The sequence below is a fragment of the Chiloscyllium plagiosum genome, unplaced genomic scaffold (genome assembly GCF_037043375.1).
Source record: "Chiloscyllium plagiosum isolate Xiang-an unplaced genomic scaffold, Cpla_swu_hap1 HiC_scaffold_7, whole genome shotgun sequence".
NCBI classification, from domain to species: Eukaryota; Metazoa; Chordata; class Chondrichthyes; order Orectolobiformes; family Hemiscylliidae; genus Chiloscyllium; species Chiloscyllium plagiosum.
Window position 1 is genome coordinate 72,144,069 of NW_028270145.1, and position 14,049 is coordinate 72,158,117.

A 14,049-nucleotide genomic window follows, 5' to 3' on the forward strand; every position below is an offset into this window, starting at 1 on the left:
AGCCATGCCAATAATCTCTGTGTCCAAATCCTTAGTCCCCAGTCTTGAACTCATCCTGCCTTTGATTCAAAACCTTCCAAGTTTAACTATTTCAGAATGCTCAGTGCTTTATTTAAGACATCCCTCCTATTCCTGATTTCGTAACCACCTAAATGGTGAAGCACCAAACTTACAGGTGTGACAAGACAGGTACTCTCCTGCCTTCCAATTTCAGACCCACTGCTAAATGTCGATACCTATGCTTCCTGACGTTTCAGTTCTCTATTAATTGCTTCCGTGGCTGCCTGTGGCAGTGTATGAATAACATCAAAGAGTTCATGGGGATGGAAGGGAAAGTGCATTTAGGCTGCTACATACAACGACCTGGAGATCCATGCACAATTTCAGTGGGCTACTGGACATTGCAGTCAAGTAAAGATCCTCATGCCTGTGGAGTTCTTGGATTTTGTGCAAAAGTGAGTGTTTTACCCAGTACCTATTAAAAAAAATGGAAAAGTTGGCACTTAAGTAGCATTGTTTTTTGTGATCATGAGATGTCTCAAAATGTTATAGCCAACAATATACTTTTTGAAGTCGAGCCATGTTGCAATCTATAAGCACAGCAGCCAATTTTTCCTGCTCAAACCCCAACAAACAGCAGGGTGAAAATGACCAGATTATCTATTTTAGAAATGTGATTAAATGATAAATATTGGTCAGTCCTGTGGTGAAGGTTGGAAAGTGGGTATCGTTGACTAGGCCATTTATTGCCCATTCCTAACTGCCCTAGAGAGACGGTGGTGAGTTGCCTTCTTAAATTACTGCAATCCTTGATGTGTAGGTTAGGAAAGGTGTTTCAGGTTGTTGACCGAGCAACGGTAAAGGAAGGGCAATATAGGTCCAAGACAGGATGGTGTGTGACGTGGACAGACACTTGCAGGTGGTGGTATTCCCATGTAGCTTGTTCAAAAAGGCACCATCCACCCTAGCAGACAGATGTAGTCTCAAAATTCCTCATCCAAAAAATGATACTGCTGACAGTCTCCATTCTCTCTTTAGTACACTGAACTCTTATGCATGCTTCCTGTGCTCAGATTCTGTTCCAAGGATTGAACTCGGAAACTGTAACTCATACATAAAACGATTGTCAACTCAGTAGAAAGTGAGGACGGCAGATGCTGGAGGCCAGTGTCGTGAGTGTGGGCTGGAAAAACACAGCAGGTCAGGCAGCATTCGAAGAACAGGAGAATTGACATTTCAGGCATAAGCCCTTCTTCAAAAATGATTCCTGATTTCTCATTCCTGATGAAAGGCTTATGCCTGAGACGTCAATTCTCCTGCTTCTTGGATGCTGCCTGACCTGCTGTGCTTTTCCAGCACCACACTCTCGACCCTGATCTCCAGCATCTGCACCACACACTCGATTGTCAACTCAGCTATATTGACAAAACCACTCTATTTCTGGGATAGATCTAATGGAGATTCGAACAATATTTCTATATGCTGACAGTTCATGATTTCACAAATGATTTTTTTTTATCATTTATTATCACATCTGTGCATCACATTTCAAGTGGTACGTGGACTTAGAACATTGAAGACCTTCTGTAATTCAGAATTTATGAGCATCCGTGAATTCAAAGTACAGCTCATATCTATGTTAATGCAAATTATGAGCATTACTTTCAGTAGTGTTCAGTTATCAGACATCTACATTTGCAGTTATCCAATTGTACGTTATTCACCATAGGCTCTTTCTTAATAGATCATATTGCAAAACATCTAGAAACAGATATCATTAAAAATGCCAGCAGGATACTTAAATTAAGATCATATTTAGCCAACCCAATTGAATTATTACTGAATTATCATAAGAGAAAGTAGAGAAAAGAAAATATGAAGGAAAAGATTGATTACAGGATGGAGTCAGGATCTAGCAATCAACTGCATTCAAAGGCAGCTGCAAAATGAAAAATAGTGTTTGCGGATCCTCTTCGTCCCTTGTTATTTGTTCACCATCATTTTTGGAAGAATTCAAAAAACAGTAGAGTTTTGACCTGATCTGTTGTGAAATTGCTTAGCGTTGCCTATTGCAACCTGATTCTGCTTTTAACATCCATGTGGACCCAAGTTGCAACTTCACCAAGTTGGCACCTCATTTTTAGATAAGTCTCACGCTTCTCTGGTGTTTGTTTCCACACTCTTTATTATCTAATATTGACAACTAGGCTTAATTGTAATGACAGAGTCAAAGATATACCAGATCATGAGGTTACACTATGTGAAAAAGTACAAATCTATTGATGGCTAACAGCTCCTCTTAATGCCATGTTTTGAGCTACTAAGTTTATTCTAAATCTATTCCAATAAGCACAGTGAAAGCACCATACAATGTCACAGGGGTATCTTCAGTGAGAAGATGGGACTTTGTCTCTACCAGGACTGTGCAGTAGCCATTCCTACCAATAGTGTCATGGATAGATACTTCTGCAAATAGATTGGTGAGAAAGGGACAAGTAGCTTTTTCCATCTTGTTGATTACTTTGCCACTTCTCATAGGCTCAGGAAGACCAATAGTTCCTCAGGACTGAGGTGACTCAGTAGTGGACAACTTATCATTTGATGATGAGCATTAAGGTTCATCCTAACAGCATGCATTCTGTGGCCTTACTAATAATATTCAACATAGAGAAATATTAATTCACCAGCTGAAAGAGACCAGGTGGTAATCAGAAGAATGCATTCATGATTCATCTTTCCCCATGAGACTTCTTGGGGTTTGGAGTCAATGGCAGATCTCTCAAGGCCAATAACTCCCAACAATATATCACTATCCAACCACCATGTCTGATGTGTCTCTCCCGCCAGTGGGACAGGACATATCAATGAATAGTGATGAAGGGATCCAGGATGTTGGCTACATGGTATAAAGCTGGGATATGGCTGTGTCTAATTGTTACTTTACTAGTCTGTGAAAACAGTTCTCGTGAGTTTGTATCTGGGCCCCATACATTAGAGAAAAGGATGCGGGAATAGCACAGAAGTAAGGGACTGACTGGATTGTGTAATGATTGTAACAAAATCAGCCAACTGAACCTTATGGAATATGAATTTCCTGTTCAGGGATGTTAATTTGATCCATTCAGTAAGCCCTGGTTGACATGAAAGGATAAATGTCAGGGATACTGACACTGTAGTGCCTGGCCTCAGTAATAATGTGGAGGTGCTGATGTTGGACTGGGGTGGGCAAAGTTAAAAATCACACAACACCAGGTTAAAGTTCAACAGGTGTATTTCAAAGTATGAGCTTTCGGAACACTGTTTCTTCCTCAGGAAGTGCCAGTTTTTCCTAGGGTGGACAAAGTTAAAAATCACACAGCACCAGCTACCTGATGAAGGAGCAGCACCCTGAAAGCTTGTACTTTGAAAGAAACCTGTTGGACTATAACCTGGTGCTGTGTGATTTTTAACTTTGACCTCAGTAAGAGGCAGTGCTATAGTCAAAGTCTATGCATTTGTAAATAAGGGGTGATTAGTGATGGGATGCCAGCCTCTGAAGAGTTATTTCAGTAGTGATGAGACTAGACCACAATCCTAAAGAAATTAAATCAGAACAGCTATTTTTAAGTTGTGCGAAAGCATTTTCTTATATCATGCTTTTGTTTGGAAAGCGTACCTGTTTTGAGGACTGGGCCTAATATGTGGAAAGAATGCATTTTTTTTCCAGGCAGGTGACATTGCGATGTACAAAAAAACGAGTAATTCTCCTGACAGCATGTGGAGTTGCAGCTTTTTCTGTCATTCGCCTATCTTTCCCTGTAGCAGCAGATACAAAAATGTTACAAAAATTAACTGACATGGTTAAAAAAATATTACAAACACAAGCCTCTTCTAATTCTGAGGTAATATCACCTTTACTTGACAATTCAAGAACCAGATGAATTCATACCGGAGTTTTTAACAAGGTTAAGATAACTGGCACAGCCTGTGATTTTGATTTAACCCTTAATGAGATGCTAAGAGATTGTTTGGTATTGGGATTAATGATGTAACTAAGTAAAAATGCCTACTAGCTGAAGCTTAATTGGACTTCAAACCAGCTCAACAACTGGTTTTATCATTGGAAAATGCAACAAGTACAGCAAATGAGTTGCAAATTATTCTGATGAACGTAAACACCTTTGTCGGTCTGCCTGAGCTTGGGGAACATCACTGAGTGCAGACAATTGCATAGTCTTACTTAGAAAATATACTGATAAGACTAGTTCTAGGTCAGCCCATAGCAAAACCACAAAACAAAGCCAAGTCTTGGCCAAACAGTTGCAATGTTCTTCAGGATCCTGCCAGCTAAGACATTGTAATTGTTGCCACTATATGGACTGAAGACAGCAAAAGATTCCCACTAGACATAAGTGAGTAAGACCAGTATCCAAGAGGGTAGCCAGGAGAGTTCATACTCTGGAATCTCCAGCTGTATCTGGTTTGTTAAATAACATAGTATTTCCAAATCAGAACCATGGTCACCTAGTTCAAATGGAGGTCAATAGAAAAGCACAGCAAGTCAGGCAGCATCCAAAGAGCAGGAGAATCGATGTTTCAGATATAAGCCCTTCATCAGGAATGAGGCTTGTGGGACGGAGGGCTAAGAGATAAATAGGAGGGGTCTGGGGTTGGGAGGAAGGGAGCCAGGAAAGTGATAGTGAGGGAGAAAGTGAGGGAGAAGGTGATAGGTCAGGGCAGGGTGGAGGGGATAGATGTGAAATGACAGGTCAGGAAGGTGGTGCCGACTTAAAGGCTTGGGACTGGGACAATGTGGGGGGGGGGGCGAGGGGAGAAGAGGAAACTGTTGAAATCCACATTTATCCCGTGTGATTGCAGTGTCCCAAGGCGGAATATGAGGCATTCTTCCTCCAGGCGTTGGTGGTAATGGTTTATCGGTGGAGGAGGCCCAGGACCTGCATGTCTTTGACGGAGTGGGAGGTGGCATTGAAGCTTTCAGCTACGGGGCGGTGGGGTTGGTGGGTGTGCGTGTTCCAGAGATGTTCTCTGAAATGATCCGCAAGAAGGCGTCCTGTTTCCCGGATGTAGAGGAGACCACATCGGGTGCAATGGGCTCCACCACCCCATGGCTGAACGTAGACTTGCTAATGCGTAGAAGACACCAGGCTATCTGATCTTCCCAGACCTGGAGCCGAGAGTGAAATGGGCATCAGGAACTCCAATACCAAACCAAAGATGGTCAAACAAGAGAAAGAATTTGATACGAGGAACATATTTTGGTGCGATCATGGAAATGGCTCTACTTGGATATGAGGTATGATTGATATGAGATCGAGACCAGTGACTTTTAAAGTTTAGGTAGGATCTGATGAAGAATTATGCCAAAATCATCAACTCTCTTGCTCCTCAGATGCTGCCTGACCTCCTGTGTCTTTTCTGAATTGGAGGAACTTGACCTGGTGTTAAAACAGGAAATGGATCACCCAATGTCTGTAGACTCAGAGGGGGAGAGATGTAATGATTGTAACAAGGTCAGCCAGTTGGACCTCATAGAGTATGAGCTACCTGATTGGATCAGATTAACAACCCTTGTCAAGGAGGCCTGTCTGACAAACCTTCAATTTGCATTCAATTAACAGCATCTCAATTCAGGTTGTCCTGTTAAAAGAAAGATATTGTTAAGCTGAAGAGTGTTCAGAAACATTATACCAGGATATTGGCAAGAATAGAGGGTTTGAATTATGAGGAAAGGCTGGATAGGCTGGGACTTCTTTCAAGAGTCAGCAGTCAAGAGTCAATAGGAGGTTTATTGGTCATTTCTACCAAATACAACTGATACAGTAAAAACAAGTCAGTGTTCCTCCAGGATTAAGGTGCTACATGGGCAGCACAAACTACACGCTCAAACGCAGGGTGACATAAAGTGGATAAGATGTGCAAAACACGCAAGACAGCACAATAATTCTTGACACATCAAGACAATAGGCACAGTAGCATATAAATTACAGTGTAATAAAAGAATGATAATTAATAAAACATTGTTCTAGCAGTAATTCAAAATCATGCAAAAAGTTTCAGATGGAATAGTGTCTGATCATACAGTGTTAGGGAACCTGATGGCCGTGAGAGACCGAATGCTCCGGTATGTTGTGCCAGATGGCAGGAGGGAGAAGAGTTTGAGTGATGGATGTGTGGGGTCTTCCACAATGTTCCTAGCCTTTCTGATGCAGCGTGTGGTATAAATGTCTGTAATGGATGGAAGAGAGATCCCGATGATCCTCTCAGTGGCCCTCACCATCCATTTTAGGGTCTTGCAATCCGAGTCAGTGCATTTCCTGAAGTGTGCAATGATGCAGCAGCTCAGGGTACTCTCAATGAACCCTCTGTAGAATGTGGTGAGGATGGGGGTTGGCTTTCCCCAGCCTACGCAGGAAGTAGAGATGCTGTTGGACTTTCTTAGCTATGGAGCTGGTGTTGAGGGACCAGGTGAGATTCTCAGTTAGGTGAATGGCAAGAAATTTGGTGCTTTTCACGATCTCCATGGGGGAGCCATCGATATCCAGTGGAGAGTGAATCGCCAGTGCCCTCCTGAAGTCAACCATCACAAAGCTAGTCCCCTTTTTGCTAAAAGCTGTTCCTTGGCTCAATGACACTCTGTCCTTGATTTTTGTCAGAGGGGCAATAAACCAGGCCAGACTCCAATCAGTTTGGTTTGGTCCAGAGATGAAAAGGATTTTGAGTGGCCTTTTGTTTATATGTGAACAGATGAGATTTCAAGCCAAAGTGGTCATGCTTTAGAAGTGACCTGTATAAAGAGAGGGGAGTGATCCACTCTTTAGCTAGCTGAACTGAGCAGTTTTAGTACAGTCTTGAACTGGCAAGTTCAACAGAGGGCTGTGTGGAAACTCTATCTCTTTCTGCCTTCAACTTCAACCCATAAGCATGTGTTCGATTTATATTGGTCTTTAAAGGGAGTTTGCTTATTGGGACTGTTGTGTACATTTGGAACAGCATAATTAAGTCTTTTTGGATAGATTGAGTTCTGTAGGGTTTTTTATTCTGTTCTTCGTGTTTCATTGTGTAATTTTGTGAATAAATATTTTGTCTGTTTTAAAATCTAGTAGTCAAGCTAGCTAACTTACTCCAGGTAATTTTGACTGTACACTTACTAAAATAAATTGCAAAGTTAGGTCTAGGGCTGCCTGCCTAAGAACAATTTGAGTTGTCTGGCCTTGTCCATAACACAACAACCATCTCTTTCGCTTTGTCCATGTTCAAAAACAGGTTGTTGATGCTGTGCCAGTCCATTAGCCGCTGCACCTCCACCCTGTATGCTGACTCGTCATTCCTGCTAATGATACTCATTACAGTGGTATCATCAGTGAACTTAATGATATGATTCAAGTTGTGCATCGCTGCACAGTTGGGTATCAGCAGGTTGAACAGCAGTGAAAAAGCACACAGCCCTGCAGGCCACTGTGCTTAGTGTGATGGTGTTGGAGATGCTGATCCCAATCCGGACTGACTGAGGTCCATGACCCAGCAGATTCAGCTTTCTAATCAGGTGCTGAGGAATGGTAGTACTGAATGCTGAACTGAAGTCTATGAACAGTAACCTGACATAGGTGTCCTTCTTCTCCAGGTGGGTGAGGGCCAGATGGAGGGTGATGGAAAAGGCATTGTCTGTTGAGCGATTGGGCCAACACATGATCTAGAGGGTGTCCAATGAGGAGGGAAGAACCCCAAGCATAGGAGATTGAAGGGTGAATTTATAGGGGTTTATAAAATCATGAAGGTATAAATAACATGAATGGCAGTTGTCTTTTCCCTAGGGTGAGGGTTTCAAAACTAGGGGCATATTTTTAAGGTGAGCAGAGAAAGATTTAAAAAAGACACAAGGGGCAATTTTTTTTTATACAGAGAATGACTTGTGTTTGGAATAAACTTCCAGCGGAAGTGGTTGGTATGGATATAGTTACAACATTTAAATGTTTGGATGGATGTGGGCCAAGCATATGCAAGTCAGACTAGTTTAATTTGGGATTAGAGTCAGCATGGACTGGTTGAACCAAAGTGTCTGTTTCTGTGCTGCATGACTCTATGACTCTATGGCACAATAAAAGGCCACCTGGTATATGCCAATCCTTTACAACCACCATGGCACCTCTATAATACAGTGGCAGGTTGTTCTGGAAGCTTAGTTTGTATTGCAGAGCACGTTAACATCTTATATTGGAAGGCTGCAAAAAAACGCTTTATATTTATTGACAAGGCATATGGACAGGGGACTGACAACTGTCAGGCATAAGGTTGCAATATTCTCATTCAAGGGGTAAATGCCTCTAAAGTCTGGAGAGTGGCTCACAGCCTGTCCTCTAGCTCCATGGTGGTTACGGCGAACAGAGTTGGAGAAATGTGCAGCCATCAGTTAGGGGTCTAGGCACTTTTTATTCAGGGCTGTCCTGTCAGTTAAGTCATTGAAGGAGGTGGTTCCTCATCAATCTGCTATTCGCAAAAACTAAAAGGAAATGGTTTGGGAGCAAGAGCAGCTGTTACCGCAGGAGGGAGACTCGAGAAGCTAGTTTTTGGAACTGGAGTCTACAGTCTGTTGGGTGTGGAGGGGTTTGGAGGACAATTGAGGAAGGTGTGAGATGGCAGCTATAGTATCTTCAAGAGAGGTATACACAAAAGAAAAGATGATAAGGGGATCATGCAGAAAGGGGAATTGTTCATTGTCAGGAGCATCCTGACTTCATGGGGATAGGTACAGTCACCTTGTATGCCAGGGAATGAAAGGTTGGCAGGTGTAGACCCACGTAAACATCTAGGGTAGGGACGTGGGGAGATGTGAAACCTATGGGGTTAACAGGATGAGTAACCAGGAAGGGGAATTTGATGTTAAGGGGTTTACTAACATGTTCAGATGGAGGTTGAAAGCCACTGGCCAAACAGCATGCACTGTCATCTTCCAAAATGCTGGAAATTAAAAGTGCACAATAAGGAAGAAGATAACGGTATCCACACCCGTCACTGATTCGGCCTGTGAGGGATTAGGTTTTAGCAACCACTGATGTTATGGTTTTTACAGGAAAGGATCATTGCACACAGACCCATGGACTACACACAACACAGGGCTGCAGCGTTCCTATTTCCTGACCATGCTACTTCATTGCCCTTCTCTGTGTGTTACATCTTCCTGGCACTGACATTGCTGAACAATTCATTGACAACTAGACCTTTGGACACTAAAAAATGTTGATATACTGGAGGAGAGCCAAAAGCGACAGTATAACCCAATCCATGTAAATGCATTGTCCTTCTTGCTTTTAGATGATTCAGCAGGCTCCTAATGCAGATCTCCATCCATGAAGCTTTACCTGTTGTCATGAAAGTGATCGAGGAGAAAGTGAGGACTGCAGATGCTGGAGATCAGAGCTGAAAATGTGTTGCTGGAAAAGCGCAGCAGATCAGGCAGCATCCAAGGAACAGGAGAATCCATGTTTTGGGCATGAGCCCTTCTTCAGGAATTCCTGAAGAAGGGCTCATGCCCAAAATGTCGATTCTCCTGCTCCTTGGAGGCTGCCTGACCTGCTGCGCTTTTCCAGCAACACATTCTCAGTCATGAAAGCGATGCCTGGTCACAATACCAGTTGGGCCTATACAGCAAGACCAGCAACCAGATTTATGATTAAAGCAGTGACATTTACTCATATGTGCAAAATTAATTACAATCTGCTGTTGCTTGTGCCATCAATGTGTCCTCAATGTTTCTTCTTCCACCCTCCCCCAATACGTCTCAGTGTACTCCCTGGTTCTACAGCTGGGGTACAGGGAACATGTTCAGCAATGAGCTGGTTGGTCCTGGAGGTTTAATCTTGCAACCCCACAAGTGCTTTCATCTGGACATTCCAGAGGGTCTGCAAGTGCATTGTCCTCGGTGTGAACTTCCAAGGGTTGGAGGGAGGCAGGCAGCATGGATGTGGAGGGCCTGGTCACCTCTGGAATATCTTGAGAGGAGAGTTTTGAGGGACCTATGATTGGTTCCTCCTCCACTGGGTGCCTCTTGGTACCACCATGTTACCATGTGAGGAAGGAATGCAGACCGGGTTCCTGTCCTCCTGTCCCCATTAGTCCTGAGGACCAATATCTGGGTAAGGGAGTGTGGGTGTGCACATTTCTTTGACAGACCCTGAGGGTGCTGGACCTAGCTTTCCATAGCAGTTGCCAACCTACCATGGAGGCTGCCAAACAGTTGCATAACCTGTTGCATGCTGCAGATTTTGGGCAATGAATACCATTGTATTCCATGTACCTGTCTGCCACAACTGTTTCTCTCTTTGCATATGGATGATGTCCATGATTGCTAATGCAAGCTTGGGGCTGAGTACATGCCTGTCTCTGGCAGCCTGTGAGTGCCAACAACCTGCTGCAGAGCTGCCTCAGTGAACCGCTCACCAGCTGCTAGTCCTATATAGATGCCAGTTGGTGGAAGCGATGTGTAATGGATGAGACTGACAGCGGGGTTAATGCAAGAGTTCAAACTTACAACTTTGACCAACTATTTGCCACCTGTCCTAAAACTTACTTTATTAGCTTAATGTCAATTTCTTAGTCTGATTTCATTCCTGTGGACCAGCTTGGAACATTCTACATAGTAAAGGTGTTTTATAAATACAAGTTATGATTCTTGGTTATGGTCAATATTTGACAGCTTATTCAATCTGCTTATCAAAAATCATTTGGTTCCTGGTGTAATTCAGTGAGCAGTTTGAATAAAAACTGAAAGAAGTGTAGATACTGGAAATCTGAATAAAAAACAAATATTTCTGGAAAATCGCAGTTAGTCTGGTATGAAATCTGGAGAGTAAATGTTTCGGGTGAATAAACTTTTTTCAGAATTGATTATAGCTAGGAAAAATGTTGTTTTTATGCAGAGGATAGTTTGGGGAAGGGGGAAGAAATAAACAATAGGTGGAGGTAGAGCCCAAAAAGAGAGAAGAGGAGTTGGACAGACAGAGGAGTCGATAATGGTCAGCCTAGGAGAATGAATGGCAGCTAGTGGGGGCTAGTGTGGATGAACAGTGGGTGGTGTATAATAGTAGACCATGTGATAATAAAGCTTGGTATTAGATTACATTACAGTATGGAAACAGGCCCTTCGGCCCAACAAGTCCACACCGAACCGTCGAAGCGCAACCCACCCATACCCCTACATTTACCCCTATACCTAACACTATGGGCAATTTAGCATGGCCAATTCACCTGACCTGCACATCTTTGGACTGTGGGAGGAAACCGGAGCACCCGGAGGAAACCCACGCAGACACGGGGAGAACGTGCAAACTCCACACAGTCAGTCGCCTGAGGCGGGAATTGAACCCGAGTGTCTGGCAGCAGTGCTAACCACTGTGCCACCGTGGTATGTGAGGGTTGGGGTAAGGGCATGGGAGAAGGTGCACAAAACTCTCAAATTGTTGAACTCAATGTTGAGTCCAGAGGCTGTAGAGTTCCCAAGCAGGAAATGAGGTGTTGCTCTTCCACCTTTCACTGAACTTCATTGGAACACTGCATTAATCCTGAGGCAGAGGTGTTGGCCAAGGTGGTGTGTTGAAGTGGCAGACAACAGGATGCTTAGGGTCTTTTTTGCAGACAGAATTTCAGAATTGCAGACTAGGCAAAGTGATCACCCAGTCTATGCTTCATTTCCCAGTGCAGAGGAGACCACTTTGTGAGCAGCGAATGCAGTAGACTAGATTCAGTGAAATATAGGTAAAGTGTTGCTTCACCTGAAGATGTGTTTGGGCCCTTGGATACTGGGGAGGGTAAACAGGCAGGTGTTGTACCTTCTGCAGTTGCCAGGGAAGGTTCCATGGGACTATGGGAGGGTTGTAGGGAGTGAAGGGAGACTGGATCAGGGTGTCTCAGAGAGAACAGTTCTTGAGGAAGTCTGACAAGGAAGGAGAGGAGAATATGTCGGGTGGTGGTATCCCGCAGGAGGTGGCAGAAATTGGCGTGATCTGCTGATCCTCTGATTAAATTTGATCTTTAGACCTCACGAATGCTTACCTAGACACCGGGCAGGTAAAGCTAAAATGGAAATGTTAAACAATCATTTATAAGTCATCTATCCAATACCAAATAAACCAAAAATATAACCTTTGCAACTTCCTGAAATAAATTGTTGCATAATATTGTCAAAGTCCAATCAGTCACAAAGTTTTGACTGTCATTTTAAGCACGCAAGCCCTTTAGTTTCACCCAGATGAGTTTTACATTTTGTTTCTTTCATTCAGAGGAATTGATCCACACTCACTGCATCAGCATTTATTGTCCTTCTCTCATTACCCTTGAGAAGATAGTAGCGAACTGCCTTTCTGTCCAGCCAAAGTTATTCTGGTGTTGGTCATTTTAGCACAGCTATGATGTGCATTTCCACCAGGGCATATTTAAATACCCTGTTAAAGGGAAGTGGGAACATAGCTGATTTGAAGCTGCCACTTTTGTTTCCATTAACTGTTGAAATCAAAATCAATGATAGAAGAAATTCTCCTCTCCTTTTAAGTTTCTAAACATTTAATGCCAGGCCTTAAATTCTATACAATTTGTCAATAGGGCAGGTTCATATCACTTCAAAATGCATTGAATGTAGTTGCTAGCAGCTTATAGCTGGAAAACCACAATTGTTACATTGTCAGGTCTTACCAACCACCAGCTCATGGGGTGCAGGAAGTTTGCATTTCTCCCAGAAGTGAGACATCATTACAGTCCCAGGTATCCACACCCCTCTAAAACCTTCCTTCTCTCCTCTGCCCTCTGACTCCATTCCCTCTCCCAATCCCACCTCTCATCCCTTCTGACTATCTGCTCTCTGATGCTCAACATTCTGCACTCACAAAAGCCTCAGTTTTATCCCTTTGCATCCCCACTTCAATGAATTTCAGGCACAGCACGATGTTGAACTCTCTTCCATCACCTTCACCTCCATGACTAATAATTTGAGTCATAGAGTCATAGAGATGTACAGCATGGAAACAGACCCTTCAATCCAACCCGTCCATGCCGACCAGACATTCCAACCCAATCTAGTCCCACCTGCCAGCACCCGGCCCATATCCCTCCAAACCCTTCCTATTCTTACACCCATCCAAATGCCTCTTAAATGTTGCAATTGTACCAGCCTTGACCACTTCCTCTGGCAGCTCATTCCATACACGTACCACCCGCTGTGTGAAAAAGTTGCCCCTTAGGTCTCTTTTATATCTTTCCCCTCTCACCCTAAACCTATGCCCTCTAGTTCTTGACTCCCCGACTCCAAGGAAAAGCCTTTGCCTATTTATCCTATCCATGCACCTCATAATTTTGTAAACCTCTATACGATCACCCCTCAGCCTCCAATGCTCCAGGGAAAACAGCCCCAGCCTGTTCAGCGTCTCCCTATAGCTCAAATCCTCCAACCCTGGCAACATTCTTGTAAATCTTTTCTGAACCCTTTCAAGTTTCACAACATCTTTCCAATAGGAAGGAGACTAGAATTGCACGCAATATTCTAACAGTGGCCTAACCAATGTCCTGTACAGCCACAACATGACCTCCCACTCCTGTACTCAATACTCTGACCAATAAAGGAAAGCATACCAAACGCCTTCTTCACTATCCTATCTACCTGCAACTCCACTTTCAAGGAGCTATGAACCTGCACTCCAAGGTCTCTTTATTCAGCAACACTCCCTAGGACCTTGCCATTAGGTGTATAAGTCCTACAAAGATTTGCTTTCCCAAAATTCAACACTTCACATTTATCTGAATTAAACTCCATCTGCCACTTCTCAGCCCATTGGACCATTTGGTCAAGATCCTGTTGTAATCTGAGGTAACCCTCTTCGCTGTCCACTACATCTCCAATATTGGTGTCATCTGCAAACTTACTAACTGTACCTCTTATGCTCGCATCCAAATCATTTATGTAAATGACAAAAAGTAGAGGACCCAGCACCGATCCTTGTGGCACTCCACTGGACACAGGCCTCCAGTCTGAAAACAACCCTCCACCACCATCTCTCTGTCTTCTAC